General features: G+C 42.6%; 1 long non-coding RNA gene across 1 annotated transcript; it reads right to left on the reverse strand.

The window, feature by feature from the left end:
* Positions 1-531: 531 nt before the first annotated feature.
* Positions 532-16,517, reverse strand: LOC112586662. The gene is made up of 3 exons (XR_003111155.3): positions 16,456-16,517; positions 15,271-15,927; positions 532-6,995 (listed from the first exon to the last, which is right to left on the reverse strand). It is a non-coding gene; the product is annotated as an uncharacterized LOC112586662 (long non-coding RNA).
* Between the last annotated feature and the right edge of the window lie 2,668 nt (positions 16,518-19,185).

Here is a 19,185-nt window from a genome sequence, read left to right on the forward strand (position 1 = left end):
GGACACCATTTTCAATTAGGGTCCACCCTATGACCGCACTTGAATGTAATTACCTCTGTAAAGCCTCTATATCCAAGTAGTCACATTCTGGGGTATTGGAAATCTGGGGAGAAGGGGCACAATTTAGCTCTAATAGTGGGAAAGCACAAGAAAATCCAGGGGTTGTGGTGGCTCCCCATTGTGCTGAGAAGTGCTGAGTTCAGTTCAACCACGTGCAAGTGATCAGGGGTAGATCTGAAAGCAGACCAGTTTGCTTTGATAGATGGATAACTTCTCTTGTCATAGGCTTTTAAAAAATGAGTGTTTATATGCTAACCATTAGTGCTTCCCAGGTGGCACTAGTGGTAAAGAACCCACTTGCCAATGCCAGAGATGTAAGGGATGCAGGGTCGATCCCTGGGTCAGGAAGAACCCCTGGAGGGGGTTCATGGCAACCCTCTCCAGTATTCTTACCTGGAGAATCCCATGGGCAGAGGATCCTGATGGGCTACAGCCCATAGGATCATACAGAGTCAGACACAACTGAAGTGACTTAGCACATACACATGCTAACCATTAGGTTGAAAAACTGAGATATGGGATAGGGAATCAATTTGCTGCCCCAAATGCAGGCTAGGCATGGTTCCACATGGGTGTCATCTGCAAATGTCAACATCTCTTTTCCCCAACTGTATTAATAAAACAAAGCTGCTGGATAAGAGAAGTGGCATTGTTAGACTCTCCACAGCATATGTGGCTGTTGATTACTTCTTTTGGTTTATAAACTCACTACCTGATTTTAATACTTAGACGAAAACATTCTTCTTCTTGATTGATTGATTGATTGGGGGATTTTGAAGCTTACCGGGTTTTTCTAATCAGAAAAATATTCTGGCTTATTGCATAAATTTGGAAAATTTATAAAAGTATAAAAAAATTATTAAAAATCAGAGACATTTCACCATATATTTAGAAAACCAGTTAATAGATTAGCATATTCCTTTCTTTCCCTAGGCATACATTTTCAATAAAATTAGGATTACACTATAATGTTTTCACAAATTCTATTGTAACAGACATGTCCCTGTTTCTTACTTATGAAAATATTTAAATGGTTATGGTGCATTTTATCCATTTCTTTGCAAGTATCCATTCATTTCACATTTTTTTTTTTTTTTCCTTCAGTGCCTCAGCATGCTCTGCTTGGTGCTAGGTGCTGGGGATGCACTGGTAAAACAGATAGGACTCTTGCCTTCATAGAGCTTTTCCCATTTTATGGATATATGAAGATTTCCTTAAGCATACCTCAAAGAGAGCTAAGCTGGGAGGAAGGCATTTTGCCCTTTTCCTCTCCCAGGCATACATCTAGAATGTGATTGATGGCTGGCACTCCAGCAGCCATCTTGGGCCATAAAGTAACTTTGAAAATGGAAGCCAAATATTGAATATAGGATGACATATAGGATATCTGGGGGTCTGAGCAAATCATGTAGACAGGATAGATAGTTCATGAGTCCTGGGCTGTCCACATCATGACTGAGTCCATGTGAAATGAAGATAAACTTCTAAGCTGTTTAAGCACTGTTATTATGTGGTGGTATGCACCAAACTCATTTCCTGATACAATGCTATTTGTGTAGAAGCTGCAAAATTCTACATAATCCAATATATCACGTTTTATCAACTCTAAGACACATTTACTTTTGTTTCTAAAATGCGTGATTTTAAGATTCTATATGCCCTCATCAACATGGTTTAAATGACAGATGTCAAAACTCAGTGGTATATAAAATAATAGTGAATCTTATTGTCAATGTCATGGCATCAATGAAATGTGATATGCAAGTTTTCCTTGGACTCATTCTTTGCTTTTTATCTTAAAATCTAAATAATAGAGATAAACATAGAATAGTCAACATTTTTATCCTTAGTGCCCATAATTGAAAAAAATTAACTTTTTGTTCACTTTTTAGTTTAAGATATTTTAAAATAAATAGAACATAACAGATAAAAAGTTCAAGTCCTCTCTTTCCCTTCCATCATGCCTATTACATTGCCCCCCTCTCCAGAGACAATTGTTATCACAAATCCGGCATTTCTCCTTCTAGACTGCATTTTATTACCATTGATAAATATTATAAATATATAACTTTTCTATATGTTTTTAAGCTCTAAATATATGCCACCACACTGGTGTCATTCTGCAACTTGCCTTTTAAAATAAATGCTGTGTTTGAAGTCTGTCTAGTGACGTGCTGGTAAATGCTTAACCACCAGCTCTTGTGATGGTGAAAAGGGGTGTGATTTATTGCTTGTTCTAATTTCAGTGTTGTAAATACTCCTAACGTGACTGACCTCAAACTACTGATATAATATCAACCAGCTCATAAAATTCCTGAAATTTTAACAAATAGCTCTTGAGACGTGGCTGCAGCATTCCACTAAATCATTTCATATCCTTGTGTAGATGTGAGCTTTGCGTTTGTTCACTTGGGTATTGTAAGAGTGTGTCCTGATGTTTCTGTCAGTTTGCTTGTTAACAGACACCTAGATTATTTCCAGGGCTTCACTGCTGTAAAATAGCACTCCTCCCTCTCCAGCTCTCTCGTGCACGCTGCAAGACTTCCTGGGCTACTTGGTGTGTTCATCCTAAGTTTCACTAGATCTGGAAAACTGCTCTCGTCAGTAGCTGCATCAGTTTACCCACCTCCTGGTGGGGTGTGCGAGATCCCACTTCCCCACAACCTTGCTGACACTGGTGATGTCAGATGGTGATTTTTGCCAATCTAAATGGTGAAATTCCATTGACTTCAGCATTTTTTTGAAGTATAGTTGATTTGCAGTGTTGTGTTAATTTCTGTTGTGTAGACCTTTACTGTCACAGGACCATCTCGTGTAGTGGGCAAGTATTTTTAGTGGGGGGTACATTTTGTCTCATCCTCTGAACACGACTGGCGTTCTGTTAGAATGGGAAAAGAAAGGAGATGCCTGCCACAGGAGTTATTTGAATGTGAATTTTGTGTACATTATTTTTTCATAGTATCGTCAAATTGGGTAAATGCTGGGAACTTAGAAATTTCTACGATCCCCAAAAAGACACAGAACATCGTTTTTACCTTTCATCGCCTTTCATCGCTTTATCCTTCATGGTTTTGTTCATTTTATACTACCATTAGGTATACAGGCTTCATTTCCCTTTGTCTCTTTTCACTAATTCAAAAAGAATTTCATATTTAACTAGGCACAGGCTCTCTTATGATGTTCTCCAGGCATGACTCATGCCAAAAAAGGGCAGAGATTTTATAAGTATAGGTTGTGGGGTATGAGAAAGCAGCACATGAGGCCTAAAAAAAAAAAAATCTGATTTGTCATTATAGTTTTGTGTTTGTAAGACAAGTCCGTTTTATTGTCTCATATTACTTAACATAACTCAGGAATGCTTTTTCCCAAAGTTGAAGACTTAGCAATGTGTGTAGGTGGGACCAAAAGAGGTGTGGTTCCTTCTAGATCATTTCCAAAAGGTGAGTCATGGGAGGGTTGTAAATTAAATATTTGCGAAGGAGGATATCTGGTATGAAAGGAGGACATACATTAGATTCCACAGCAATTAGACTTTTGTATTAAAAAAAGCATCTGGTTTTAGAACTTGCAAAAAAAGAATAAGTGAGAATTTGAAGGAGATCTTGAAGTAAAGCATCCAGGCACTCAACTAACGGTAATTAATTACTACATCCTGTGATTGTCATCACTGCTGTGCTTCCTAGGACACTTGTTATGGGGACGGAACCTGCAGTGTATCCCCATGCGTGCTAGTTCACTTCAGTCATGTCCAACTCTTTGAAACCCTATGGACTGTAGCTCACCAAGCTCCTCTGTCCGTGGGATTCTCCATGCAAGAATTCTGGAGTGGGTTGCCATGCCCTCCTCCAGGGGATCTTCCTGACCCAGGGATCAAACCTGCACCTCTTGTGTCTCCTGCATTGGCAGGAGGGTTCTTTACCACTAGTGCCACCTGGGAAGTCTGCAGTGTATCCCCATTAGGACCTAATGAGGGTGGCATGCGTGTGTGTGTCCATGCCACTTTGTAATATTAACTTACTGTGGTTTCAATTTTATACATTCTACATTGTTCAATCTTATACATTCTCAAATAGATCAGAAAAGCAATTAGTCATCTACCACCAAGTATTTCATTTAGCATTTTATATTCCCACTGGAAGGATTTCAATTCTAGTTCTGGATTCTAAACTTTTTGAAATAAGGGAAGAAAAAACCTGAATGAGTGTTCTCTAAGACAACACAACATGAATGTAGAGCTTAACTCGTATCTTTAGGACTGCATGTATCACATAATGCAAAGCACACAGGTTATTAACAAGAATGGGTTTCTCCTCCACCCTCCGCGGCCGTGCGCCTCATCCGTGCTTGTGCACATGTTCCTGTGAACTGGCGTTAGAGACTCGCACTTGCGTCAGGCTGCTGTGCAGATGACAAGGCGGTTACCATTTCACACCTGGCACACAGGGGTTGGTCAGGAGATGTTAGTTCCTGCCCCCTCTGCATTATAAGTTTGCCTGGACTCACATAGGTTTAGCTTTTCCTATAGAAGAGCCATTGTGAAGGGCAAAGGATGATTCTGGGGCCAAGTCTTCCTTCAGGGTCCTTGAGGACAGCCCCTACCTTCTGTTTTAGAGGACCCCTCAGACATCTGGATTAACACAACTAAAAGATATGATGGCTTTTTCTATTTCAGATTAGCAGACATTGAAAATCAGCAGGGGAAAAGCAGCCACCTCCAAACTCTTACACTTAAAGGAGTAAGTCCAGATTGAGACCTGTGGTTATGGATACGGGTTCCAGTCCAGGCAACACCTGAGGACAGAGTGGTTCCTGTCACAGTGTGGAGCTGGGGCTTCGAGCGTCTTTTCTTTGGCTGCCCTGAGCACTGGCTTGACCAGCCATTAGAGTCAGGGAAGAAGGTAAATTCTTTTTTAAAGACTTCTTTAAAAAAAAAAAGTTTAAAAAAATGTTTTAGGATTACAGCAAAAGTTTTAGGAAGGTTCAGAGGCTTCCCGTATAATCGGTCCTCATATGTGGATAGCCTCTGCTATTACAATATCCCCCACCAGGGTGTACACTTGTCACAAATGATGAAGCTACAGTGACGCATTGTTATCACTCCAAGTCCTTAGCTCACATGAGGGTTCACTCTCGGTGCTGTATATTCTACAGTCTGGACAGATCTACAGGGGCAGGTACCCACCACTCCAGCATCATGCAGAGTATTTTCACTGTCCTGAAAAATTCCCTGTTCTCCACTTGTTTATCCCTCCATCCCCACCTACCCTCTGGCAACCACCGGTCTTTCTCTTGTCTCCCGAGTTTTACCTTTTCCAGAATGGCATATAGTTGGAGTCATACAGTTTTCAGCCTTTTTGAATTGGCTTCTTTCACTTACCAGCATGCACTTAAGTTTCCTTTTCAAGGTTCAACAGCTCATCTTTGGGTGCTGAATAATATTCCATTGTCTGGATGTACCACCCCTTCTTTATCCATTCACCTACTGAAGGACATCTTGGTTATCTCTGAGTTTTGGCAATTATGGATAAATCTGCTATAAACATCCATGTACAGGTTTTAATGTGGATATAAGTTTTCAACTCTTTCAAGGGACATGATTGCTGGATTGTATGGTAAGAGTATGTTTAGTTTTGTGAGGTGCTAGACTACCTTCCAGAGTGGTTGATAGGAACCATTCTGCATTCCCACCTGTGATGAATAATTCTTGTTGCACCACATTCTTCTTGGCATTTGGTTTTGGCAGCGTTCTGCATTTTTGCCATTCTAGTAGATGTAGTGGTATCTCATTATTGTTTAGAAGGAGAATTCTTCAGATAAAGAGTCCCTTTATTTCTCTCCTATAGAGGGGATTTACTTCAGGCCCAAATTTAATCTCTTTGGCCCTGACCATGGTGCTGAATCATCTGATCTTTGAAAATTCAGCTCCTACGATGGCAGTAGATTTACGTTCTCACGGATGTGGAATGTCTTTAAAGTGGTATAAGGAAGTGTGTGCCCCTCCTAAAGCCACATATTTAAGCTATAAAGTCCATCTGCTCCCTGAACTCCTTTTAGGGAATGTAAGATAGGCAGAGAACTTCTGGCTAAAATTTATAGATTAGGATGCTCCTAGTTCCAGAACTCCATTTGAATATGAGTAGGTTTTTAAATAGTCTAAAAACCAGCTGGTGCCAAAGTCAGTGGAATACAGGTCGAGCGCAATATTTTACCCTCAGTTTCTAAGGGAGTAGCAACAGCTATGCCATACTCCCAAAGACAATGGTTAGAGAGAGGCTTCTGCTTCTCAGAGTGGGGGTTTCCAACTTCAGTGTGGTGCTGCCTTGCTGACACCCAGCAAATCTGTGTTGACATAAAGCTTTATCATAGGTTAATCCTCTATGAACAGTTTGTGGAAAACAGCACTTTTCATGCCAACTCTACACTGAGTGCTTAGCTACACTGTGCAAGGCGTGTGCTGGGAATGTGGACCCTGACATCAAAAGGCTTACAGCCTATTAAGTGAGAAAAACATGAATGTGAGCGATGCCAAAGGCAGGCAGAAACGCACTGTTGCTCTCACCAAGAATCAGCGTGTCGGAAGAACTGTGACAGGACAGTGACCCACTCTGACCTCAGCAGGGAGTTCTCCAGCGTCCTGAGCGCTGGTCTTGACCTTCTACTTACCTTCCATTTCAGACCAGGGGCAGACATATCTGAATTGATGAAGTCCGGTCAGCCATACACTTCTTTTGAGAGATGAATTCCACTTTGTGATGAGATCCTGGTCATGACTCTTGGGACTCCTGCTTGCTGGGAGCTTGGGAGGATTGCTTTTTTTTTTTTTTTCCCCATTCAAGTACTGCCAGCCAGGGAGAGGACAGTCTCAGGCAGGTTGGGGCAGATAGTGTTTAATCTGCTCCATGGACACACACTGCAGCTCCATCTCCACCAGCTCTCTGCAAACGAACAAGGCAGAGATTACTGTATGGAGGTGGTGCAAATCACAGGCTACGTAGAAGTTTGTTCGGGAAGGACAAACCACACGATCAGACTTTCCTCTGCTGACTAGGGAGGACCCTGGTTGCAATAGGATTCCAGTGTCTTTCACCTAATTAAGCATCAGGGGTTCCTCCTGCCCTTCTTAGGGTCTCTTTCTCAGGACCTAGGGTACCCTGGTGGCTCAGTTGGTAAAGAATCCGCTTGCAATGCAGGAGACCCAGGTTTGATCCCTGGGTCCGGAAGATCCCTTGGAGAAGGAGATGGCAACCCACTCCAGTATTCTTGCCTAGAGAATCCCATGTACAGAGGAGCCTAGCTGGCTACAGTCCAGGCAAAGAGTTGGACACAACTGAGCACAAAGCTCTCTCTTCTGTCTCAGAACTTAAAAAGTACTTCAAAGAGAAAGTTGTAGCATGCTAGATAAGCAGCATGGGGAGAGCAGTATGAGATTTAATAGCATGAAAAGATAGCACTTGCTATTACCAATATCTTGAGGTGGAAATGGCCCGAGTTCTGGGCATGTTACAGAGGAACTTGCCTCTTAAATCCTAGACAGTGCCTGGAACATTGTAGGTGCTCAACAAATCTTTATTCAACTGAATTGTGCTGAGATATTAAAGGAATGGGGGATGGCTGCTTCCCAGGCCAGTGTTGTGCTCCAGAAGGCAAAGTGGAACGAGTCACATGTTCTGGGTCTTTGGGACACTCCCACAACCCAGCAGACTGTAATCCTCACACTGTGCAGCACTGAGGAGCTCTTGCTTCAGGGATAAGAGGTATGAACTCAGGAAAAGCTTACCCAAGGACCTAGAATCTAGCCCATCTCAGCAGGACACATCTTTTTTTGTTTTGTTCCAGACTTTAAACTTTTTATTTTGTATTGGGTTATAGCTGATTAACAACGTTGTGATAATTTCAGGTCGGATACATCATCTTTAGATAAAAAAAGACCCGTATACATGACCACAATCCCTCTTTTTCTCTTTATGGCCATTACCACTTTTATTTTCAAGACATCTCAAGGAGGTATCGCTATTGACCTTACCTTCTAGGTAGGAAAAATGGGGCTAGTGGTTTCTTTCAGCCCATCAGGATGGAAACAGGACCTTTTCCAAAGTCATTTCGCAGTCGTTTGCAGGCAAGGGCCCCCCCACTCCACACCAAGAATTTCGTAACTGTTCACTGTTTTATTGCGGAAGGTCTGCTCATTTATGTTTCTCCTGGCCTCTTCCCCACCCAACGTTATTTTTTGCAGGAAGTCAGTAAGTGAGTTAGGATGAGAGCACGGCTCCATGTACAATCCACACCTTAGTCCTTTGTCCTGGTTCTCCTGTCTGCCCTTGACCTTCCCCTCTGGCCTGTTCAGTCACAGGAAGGAAGCCTGAAGGGAGGGGCAGCTGTTTTCATAGAGTAAAAATGCCTCTTTCAAAAGCATAGCCAGGGGCTGTGCTTTTTTCTGAGACCAGTTCTGACAGCTAAGAAGGCTGGCGCCCAGCTGGCACGCTCCAGGACCTTTGTCCTGTCACCTCCTGCCACATCAAGCCTTTGGCACAGGACCGGCTACTCACCCTCTGCCAGGCCTGCACCATCTCTGCCCAACCCATGGCGGGTGGTGTCCAACACTGAGGGTTGATACAGACCGGTGCAGCGCCACACTTCTGTGGATGTTTGTTTCCCTGGAGGCAGGATTTATAAAAAGCAGTAGATATAACATGGACCTTCTTTCCTCCTCCTCTTCTTTGACTACTTCCTAGGAATTTGATGAACAAGCTCCCTGTCCACCTACAGATCCCTCTTACCTCCCTGAAGGAAGAATTATGTACCCACCACCACTCTTGTCTTCTCTAGCTTTAGAAAGTGCTAATCCAGAGACAGCGAGTCGGCACAGTTTGGCCTCAAGCTTCCCAACCGCACCCACATACCAGGGCAGTGCCAGCTCAGGCACTTATCTATTGTTTCCACGCAGTGGGCAGGGTTGGCCATTGGATACTAAGGCTACCTGGGTGGAATGAGCCTTTTCAAAGCAGGGTGGGTCCAAAGCAGTTGGCTAAAGGTTGTTGCTTGGCCTTGACAGTGTGAGCAAAGGAGGGGTGTGGAGCTCAGAACTTCTCTAGAACTAGGTCACGGGGATTAAGAAAAAAAATCAATGCCAAAAAATTCTTTCATCAACTTAAAATAATTTATATAAGGTTCTAAGCTCTGGTATCAGAAAAAATCAAAACTCATGGCCTTGGGTGGCCATTGTGCATAGATGGCGTAGGACAGACAGGATGCTGGCGGATGCTCTTCCCAACCCTCACTGACTGCTGAACCTAAGAAAACAGCTCTTCTTTTGGATACCTCTCATTTTTACCAACTGTAGAATGGGGTTGTTGTTCAGTCATTCAGTCATGTCTGACTCTTTGTGACCCCATGGACTGCAGCATGCCAGGCTTCCCTGTCCTTCATGATCTCCTGGAGTTTGCGCAAACTCACGTCAATTGAGTCGATGATGCCATCCAACCATCTAATCCTCCGTCACCCCCTTATACTGTTAAAACCCATCTCAAAGTCTTTAAAAAAAATGATTGGCTGGTGAAGCCACTGCTTTCTATATGCTATATGACATATCAAACATAACTTGTACTTGGCAGGCTCAGCAGTTGCTCTCATAACTTGCTTTTTCCATTTAACAAAATACTGACTTCATGTGTAGATAGAAGTCCATCTCTGCCCTCCATTGTCTTTAGTACATCATTTGTATTTCTGCACTGTAATTTATTTAAATGATCCACTATTTGACTGTCTCCAGTTTCTCATAAACCATGTGATGTAAGGTGCAGCCTCGTAGTTGATTCTGTCCACAACTTTGTATCATTGCCTTGACTGTGTCACGAGTGGGGGTGCAGGGCTCGAGGGGTGTGTGCATCCTCATGGCTCTGCTTCCTGACACTCACACCTCAGGGCTGCTGTGCCATTTTACCCTTCTCCCTGGCAGTTCCTGACATCGGGCATTTACTATCATAAATGAATATGTTGCTACTGTAATGGGAGCAAAAATAGTGTCCTGTTGTTATAATTTGCTTTTATTTCTAATGAATTTTTATGTACTTAAAAAAAGGCTTAACTTTCTAAAACTTGCAACATGTAAAAGAAAAAAGAGAATGAACAAAACTACCAAGGCAAAGGAAGATGGCACCAAGGTTACAGGTATGTGGCCTCCGTCCACTCAGTAGTAATCCTATTATGGCCCTACATCCGGAGTTCCAAGTAGCCTCAACCAGATAACAAACAAAGGCATTAAATGACTTAATGGAAAAGACCCTGATGCTGGGAAAGATTGAGGGCAGGAGAAGGAAGTGACAGAGGATGAGCAAGCTCTGGGAGATAGCGAAGGACAGGAAAGCCTGCTATACTGCAGTCCATGGGGTCACAAAGAATTGGACACGACTGAGCAACTGAACAACAACAAAAAGCCTTGTCGGGTTGATCTAAGCTCTCATCGGGTCCAGAGATAAAAAACTGTAACTGCAATGCTGCTCTGATTTCTTGGAGGACAGTTAGTAGAGACGCTCCCCTTCACACTTCCTCCTGACCTAGGCAAAAGCTGTGCCCTTGTTCCTCTCATCTTTCTCAGCAATACAGGAAAAGTTCTCTTTGTCAGCCCCAAACAAGTCATCTTGCCCCTTTTCCACACAGAGCATAATACGATAATATGAACAGAATCCTAGCAGCTATGCTGCCCCTCAGGTCCTAAAGAGCTAAAACAGAAAGACCAAAACCAATATAGGGTTGTTTGGGTACATAGTGATGCTACTGTCTAGCATCTGTAGCTCAGCTGAGCTTGTTTTCTTGACATCACTTTTAACAATTGTGGGGCCTTCCCTGGTGGTCCAGGGGTTGGGAGTCTGCCTGCTAATGCAGGGGATATGGGTTTGATCCCTGGTCCAGGATTCCACATGCTGAGGGGCAACTCGGCCTGCATTCCACAACTTTGAGCCTGTGTGCTGTGACCACTGAAGCCCATGCACCTGGAGCCCACGCTCTGCAACAAGAGAAGCCACCGCAGTAAGGACGCTGTGCACTGCCATGAAGATCCAGTGCAGCCAAAATTTAATTTAAAAAATCGTGTGCTGAAGAGTGCAGTGACAGGGAGACTACTGCTGATGTCACCTGGACTACCCTCAATGCCTGCCGGCCAAACTTCTGATAAGATTTCTCCCCAGGATTTCATGGTCTTTTTCATGATGAGCAAATGAGAAGGTTCCTTTAATCTCTGGTCACTCCTTCCACCAGGAATGCCAATTAATCATCTGGAAGTCCACAAGCCACTTAAACCTCGAAGCCCCTTTTTAAATTTACTTCAGAAAATTTTATTGAAGTATAGCTGATTTACAATGTTGGGTTTAATTTCTGCTGAACAGAAAAGGGACTCAGTTATACATAAATATATATTTTTTTCATATTTTTTCCATTATGGTTTATCCCAGGATATTGAATATAGTTCCCTGTGCTGTACAGTAGGCCCTTGTTGTTCATCCATCCTATATATAATATTTTTATATAATATATTTTATATATATATATATATATATATATATATAGTATAATTTGCACCTGCTAACCCCAGATTCCAGTCCTTCCCCCTCACCTTTGGTGACAAGTATGTCCTCTGTGTTTGTGAATCTGTTTTTGTTTCCAGATGTGCTCATTTTGTGTTATATTTTAGACTCCACATGTAAGTGATATTGAATGGTATGTGTGTTTCTCTTTCTGACTTACTTCACTAAGTATGATCATCTCTAGGTCCATCCATGTTGCTGCAAATTAAGTCTCTTGATCCCTCTGAAATGAATTAAGACTAAAAGCTGGAGTCCAGCTTTTTTGGTTTCTTGATAACTAGTACATTGAAAACTATTTCCTTAACTCTTTTATTTTTTAACTTTACAATATTGTATTGGTTTTGCCATATATCAACATGAATCCGCCACAGGTATACATGTGTTCCCCATCCTGAACCCTCCTCCCTCCTCCCTCCCCATACCATCCCTCTGGGTCGTCCCAGTGCACCAGCCCCAAGCATCCAGTATCGTGCATCGAACCTGGATTGGTGACTCATTTCATATATGATATTATACATGTTTCAATGCCATTCTCCTAAATCATCCCACCCTCTCTCTCTCCCACCGAGTCCAAAAGACTGTTCTATACATCAGTGTCTCTTTTGCTGTCTTGTATACAGGGTTATTGTTACCATCTTTCTAAATTCCATATATATGCGTTAGTATACTGTATTGGTGTTTTTTTTTTCTGGCTTACTTCACTCTGTATAATAGGCTCCAGTTTCATCCACCTCATTAGAACTGATTCAAATGTATTCTTTTTAATGGCTGAGTAATACTCCATTGTGTATATGTACCATAGCTTTCTTATCCGTTCATCTGCTGATGGACATCTAGGTTGCTTCCATGTCCTGGCTATTATAAACAGTGCTGCGATGAACATTGGGGTACTCGTGTCTCTTTCTCTTCTGGTTTCCTCAGTGTGTATGCCCAGCAGTGGGATTGCTGGGTCATATGGCAGTTCTGTTTCCAGTTTTTTAAGGAATCTCCACACTGTTCTCCATAGTGGCTGTACTAGCTTGCATTCCCACCAACAGTGTAAGAGGGTTCCCTTTGCTCCACACCCTCTCCAGCATTTATTGCTTGTAGACTTTTGGATTGCAGCCATTCTGACTGGCGTGAAATGGTACCTCATAGTGGTTTTGATTTGCATGTCTCTGATAATGAGTGATGTTGAGCGTCTTTTCATGTGTTTGTTAGCCATCTGTATGTCTTCTTTGGAGAAATGTCTATTTAGTTCTTTGGCCCATTTTTTGGTTGGGTCATTTATTTTTCTGGAATTGAGCTTTAGGAGTTGCTTGTATATTTTTGAGATTAGTTGTTTGTCAGTTGCTTCATTTGCTATTATTTTCTCCCATTCTGAAGGCTGTCTTTTCACCTTGCTTATAGTTTCCTTTGTTGTGCAGAAGTTTTTAATTAGATCCCATTTGTTTATTTTTGCTTTTATTTCCAATATTCTGGGAGGTGGGTCATAGAGGATCCTGCTGTGATGTATGTCAGAGAGTGTTTTGCCTATGTTCTCCTCTAGGAGTTTTATAGTTTCTGGTCTTACGTTTAGATCTTTAATCCATTTTGAGTTTATTTTTGTGTATGCCTTGAAATGTCAACTTTGAAATATACTTCATTTAAACCTTACAGCTTTGAAAAATCAGAATGTCCAATCTAAAAGTAGCCTCAGAGGCAGTATAAGTCAGGGGTTCTGAACTTTGGGGTCAATACCCTTGGAGGCTTCTTGGAAGGCCCTCAGGGACCTGTGAACCTTCTAAAATAAACTCGCGTGTGTGTGTACACATGTGTACTGTTTTTCTCTTAAGGGAGAAGGACGACAGCTTTCACTGGAGTCTTGAAAAAGGACCCCGATGGGACCACTTCGTTTCAGAGATGAGAAAATTTGGCTCTTTAAAATGGTAAGGTAGCTGGAACTAGACCCAAGCCACCTGGCTTTGAGCTCTTTACACAATATACAATTAACCTTAAAAACCTTACAGCTGTTCAGTTAAACAAAGTGAACTCATAGGCTTGTTGACTTGCTTCTGAAATCCCACTAACATGATAATAAAGGGTAAAATAAGGATGAGCCAATAAGGACAAAGAGAATGCCAGAGTAGACAGCAGCCCGTGAGGCTGTGGACAAAATCTTAAGAGAGGAAACAGATATGTGGTAAGGAAACAGGCCAAAACCTTAAGACCCCAGCAAACTGATAACTGTGCAGATTGGTGGAAAGTGGAAGGTGCAGTCACCTCTGAAAATGGGGACCAAAAACAGGCCTCACTGGGAGTCTGGGTGAGGGCTCAGTTAAAACTCCAGTCTTCTCCCCTGTCCTCCCCAACACAAATGCCATTCTCTGGAGAAGCTCTGGACTCAGGGAATCTCAGGCACAGCCATGGGAAGATCAGGTACCTTACTGCGAAGAGGGTTAGATTTCAGTCCATGTTGTGAACAGTGAGCTTCCCTCATTGTTCAGCTTCTAGCTGCTTTCCTCAGTTCAGTTTCCAGAACCTGGCAGCCAAGCTTACAATATACCTCCATGCTGGGTTGTCTACTCATGGTTGTCAGCATGCCTGTCTAAGGCTGGGAACCACCCTTCCCAGAACCCCTTTCCTGGCACGATTCCAGGCCTAGTCTGCCAGTGAGAGGAATGTGAATAAGATTCAGGTGCCAGAGCAGAGGGAACACCATTATTCCAATGGTCAGATATGGTGGGTACACTGATCTCTCCCCACAAGCTCCCATTTCACGGCCCCTTTTGGTTGGTAGATGCTGTGGCTTCTTGGAATTGCCTGGTGCCTCCAGCTTCTGCTCATGTTGCAGGCTCACGTCTTCAGTGACAATTTCACTAATTCTCCAGCTGCAGCTTTCAAGCCCTCTCCTTTCCCAGCAAACCCCCTCCCACGTTTGTGAAGACCCTAAAGCCTGTATGGGCTTCCCAGATGGCACTAGTGTAAAGAACCCACCTGCCAATGCAGGAAACATAAGAGACATGGGTTTGATCCCTGGGTTGGGAAGATCCCCTGGAGGAGGAAATGGCAATCTACTCCAGTATTCTTGCCTGGAGAATCCATGGACAGAGGAGCCTGGCCGGCTATAGTCCATGGAGTTGCAGAGTTGGACATGACTTAGCAACTAAACACACACACATTAATGGCTATAATTAATTTATTCTAGTGAAACCTGTGGTGATTCTCTTTGAGCCTAACTGATAGACCCCCACAAGGAGAATGAAGGATTCATCACTGAAGAAAGTGACCAGACCAAAAAGTGAAAAAAAACCCCAAAGTTTATAGAGAGTGAAATTGGGAATTCTCAGTGAGCGGCTGCCCTTCCAGTTACCCTGTAGTGAAAGGGTTAGTCACTCAGCCATGTCTGACTCTGCAACCCCATGTCCTGGACCCGCCAGGCTCCTCTGTCCATGGGAGTCTCCAGGCAAGAATACTGGAGTGGGTTGCCATTCCCTTCTCCAGGGAAATCTTCCTGACCCTGGGATTGAATCTGGATCTCCTGCATTGCAGGCAGATTCTTTTACCGTCTGAGCCACCAGGGAAGCCAATCACCCTGTATTAGTTTTCTATTGCTGCTGTTAGAAATTTTTATAAACTCTGTTGCTTAAAACAACATAAATTTATACCTTACCATTCTAGAGGCCAGAAGTCTGAAGCAGGTCTCACTGGGGTAAAAGCAGTGTCCGCAGGCTGCATTCCCTCCTGGAAGTTCTGGCAGAGATTCTGTTACCTTTTTTCCCCCCAGCTTCTAAGAAGCCGACTGTATTCTCTGGCTTGTGACTCACATCCTCCATTTTCAACACCAGCAATGTGGCAACTCTCTGACCTTTCTTAGGTAGTCAAGTCTCCCTCTGAAGACAGCTGGGAACCATTCTCTCTTTTATGGGCTCGAGTGATTAGATTGATCCCACCTGGGTAATGAAGGCTGCTCTCTCCATCTCAAGGGTCTTAACCTGAAACTCATCTGCAAAGTCCTTTCTGCCATGTGATGCAACATTTCTACAAGTTCTGGGGTTTAGGATGTGGACATTTTGTCATGATTCTGCCTCTCATGCATCCTAGGATGAACCCAACAGTTGGTAAGTGAATGGATAGTCAAGGATCACAAGACATCCAAGAAAGCCTCTAACGTGAAAGACAAAACCAAAAAGTAAAACACAAAGAAACTGGGATAAACAGGTTTATCAGCAACAGTGCAGGGAGCAGAAAACTTTAAAAGGTGGGGGAGATGAATATCTATTTAACATCTTCAGAGACATTCATGAATCCTCAAAACAGGAACAAAAGGCTAAAAAAAAAAAGACAAAAACGCTCAGATATTAAACACATGTTAGCAAAAATAAGAATTTGATATTACATTTTGAAAATATAGGTGGGAATTGTCCCAGAAATGAAAATAAGATCAAGAAGATAGGAAACCGGAAGGGAAAAAAAAAGGAAAAATAACAGAGATTGTCCAGGAGGGCCAATATAGGAAAATTAACATTTCAGGAAAGAAAGAACAGTGAGAATGAATACATGGAATTATCTAAGAAATAACAAATTATTTTTGAAAGTTGAAAAAAAATAAACCTCCAAGATGAAAAGGATATTAAATACCTGGTTGAATAAATCAACAAAACCTCAATCATACACATAATTATGAAATTTAAACAACATAAGGAAGAAACAGGATCTCCTAAAAACGTCCAGAGAAAACGAGCCAGAAATTAGCATTGTATCAGACTACTCAGCAACACAGGGAGCTAGAAAACAAATGTCTGTTTTCCAATCAGGAATTAACATAAAAGTAAAGTGAAAAGCCTCAAAAAATTACCTCCTGGTTCTTCTTTCTTGAGGGCTTCCCAGGTGGCACTAGTGGTAAAGAACCTGCCTGCCAGAGCAGGAGACAGAGATGCGGGTTTGATCCCCGGTCGGGAAAATCCCCTGGAGGAGGGCATGGCAACCCACTCCGGTATTTTGCCTGGAGAATCTGATGGACAAAGGAATCTAGTGGGCTACAGTCCATAGGGTTGCAAAGATCTGGACACGACTGAGGCAACTCAGCACGCACATCCCTTTTTAGGAAACTGCTGAAGGATGGCCACGAAGTTAAAAGTAAAGCAAGCAACATTCCAGGATCCAGGGTGGGGAATCCAACCCAGGAGAAGAGAAAAGGAATTTCTAGTATGATAATGAAATTAAGTCCTGGGATGATGGCTGGGAACCATGCCCAGAAAACAGCCAGTCCAGATCACCACGGGAGGATACACAGCTCCAAGAAAAAAATGCTGAGATGGTCTTAGGGTTTCATAGTGAAGACTGGAAAAGAATTAAGTACATAGAAAATTGAGCAAGTTAAAATTATTAAATTACTAATTTCAGTATTAAAAGTTTAAAAAGAAATGTAAAATTATGTAGACCCGGGTTTGATCCCAGGGTTGGGAAGATCCCCTGGAGAAGGAAATGACAACCCACTTCAGTACTCTTTCCTGGAAAATCCCATGGACGGAGGATCCTGGTAGGCTAAAATCCACAGGGTCTCAGAGTCAGACACAACTGAGAGATTTCACTCACTCACTCATGCTGTCAACAGCGTTTATATAATTACTGACACTAATTCTTGGTTTAACCAAAAATTGTGCTATAACTAAACTGTGATGGTAAATGGACTCCAGCGTTCTTGCCTGGAGAGTCCCAGGGACGGCGGAGCCTGGTGGGCTGCCGTCTATGGGGTCGCACAGAGTCGGACACAACTGAAGCGACTTGGCAGCAGCGGCAGCAGCAAAGGGAGTAGTATGTACTTAAGGTGTGATGTTAGAACTAAATCCTCATTTCCCATAGTAGAAAAAGTAAAATAAATATAGCAGAAATGAGGAAGTACCAGTATGAGCATTTTAAATGGAAGAAAATAATCAGAAGAAACAACTGGGCTGGAGATGGCTGCTTGTGGAAGGCAGAGGATGGCCCTTTGTTATTGTGGGACCAGCACCACCTGACTTGATAGTCTGTGGACATGTATTGCTAGAAATGTAGAGAAAGACAAGCCAAATGCCCATCAGACCGATAGCAAATAAACAAAACGTGGTCTACCCGTACAGTGGGCTATGGTTCACCCACAAAAGCAATCAAGTACAGACACTGCAACAACATGGGTGAGCCTTGAAAATGTTACGCCAAGTGAGTGGAGCCAGGCCCTCATGCTGTGTGTATCCATCTGGCATGATGTCCACAACAGGCAGGGCTTCCCAGATGGCGCTAGTGGTAAAGAAGCTGCCTGTCAATGCTGCAGATGTAAGAGACGTGGGTTTGATCCCTGGATCGGGAAGATACACCGGAGGAGGACATCCAGACCACTCCAGTATTCTTGCCTGGAGAGTCCCACAGATAGAGGAGCCTGGTGGGCCATGGTCCATACGTGTCACAAAGAGCCGGACACAACTGAAGCGACTTAGCACGCACATACGCCAGGACAGGCAAATCCATGGGAAGCGGATGGGTGGCAGAGGGGGCACTGAGGAGATCTTGCTTAACGGCTACAGAATTTCTTTTGGGAGTGATGAAAATGTGCTGGAACTAGGTAGTGGTGAAGGTTACACAGCAATATGAATGTAGGAAAAGCCACTGAGCTGTACACTTTAAGTGGTTAAAATGGTGAACTTTATGTTAGGTAACTTGGATCTCAGTAATAAAATTTAAAGAATAATGGGTTCTGTCTATAGAGTATACAGATTTGATTTTAATTTTTTGCTAAACGAGAGTTGTTTACAAAGTCTCGACAGCACATTTCTACAGTTTCTGGCTTTAGCAAGCATAGGGTGATGAATATGATTGAAGCTTTTGATGATTTATGGTTTCCACGGTTTCTGAGGATCAGTCATCATTCTGAATAGCCAAGATTATATTTTAGGCACATTAGACAGAAATGAATTATGTACTAACCTCCAAACATAATATTAGAAATATTTATGCATGCAGTTTTTCAGTAAACTTAACAGCTTGCTTTCTTGTCATCTGACACTTTCAAAGTAGAAAAGTGCGGAAAACTTAATGAATTCAGAGTTCTGGAAAGTGACGGCTTGTGAATGAGGTTACACTGTGTTCTGCTCCTTTTTTCCCCCAATCATATTTATTTCTCTTTTGTTGGCATCTCTTGCTTCTGCAACATCTTCTATTGTCTGTTTCATTCAGTAGTTAATTACTGAACATCAGGTATGTCATTCTGGCCACAAAGAAGGGCTTGATCCCTCAGAGACAAGCCAGGAAGTAAATCTTGGCCACTAAGACTTGGGGTCTCGTGTGTACATTATTTTCAAAGTTCAAATTTGTTTCTGTTGTTATTTTTAGTGGTTTATTTGGGATTCTGGTAGGTCACCAAGAGGACTTGAAATATCCAATCTCACTTAATAGCTTTTCAGGATCTATCTGAAGTTTTGCCTTACATGTTATTTTCTGCTAAGTCACTTGACTTCCTCCTTTGTACACCCTACTTAAAAATTCAACCACAAGAGTGTGTGTAGAAATGGAATGTCTTTTCTCCTTTAAGCAACATCACTCATTCTTTCCT

Source organism: Bubalus bubalis, chromosome 8 (assembly GCF_019923935.1).
Source record: "Bubalus bubalis isolate 160015118507 breed Murrah chromosome 8, NDDB_SH_1, whole genome shotgun sequence".
In the NCBI taxonomy this organism is placed as follows: Eukaryota; Metazoa; Chordata; class Mammalia; order Artiodactyla; family Bovidae; genus Bubalus; species Bubalus bubalis.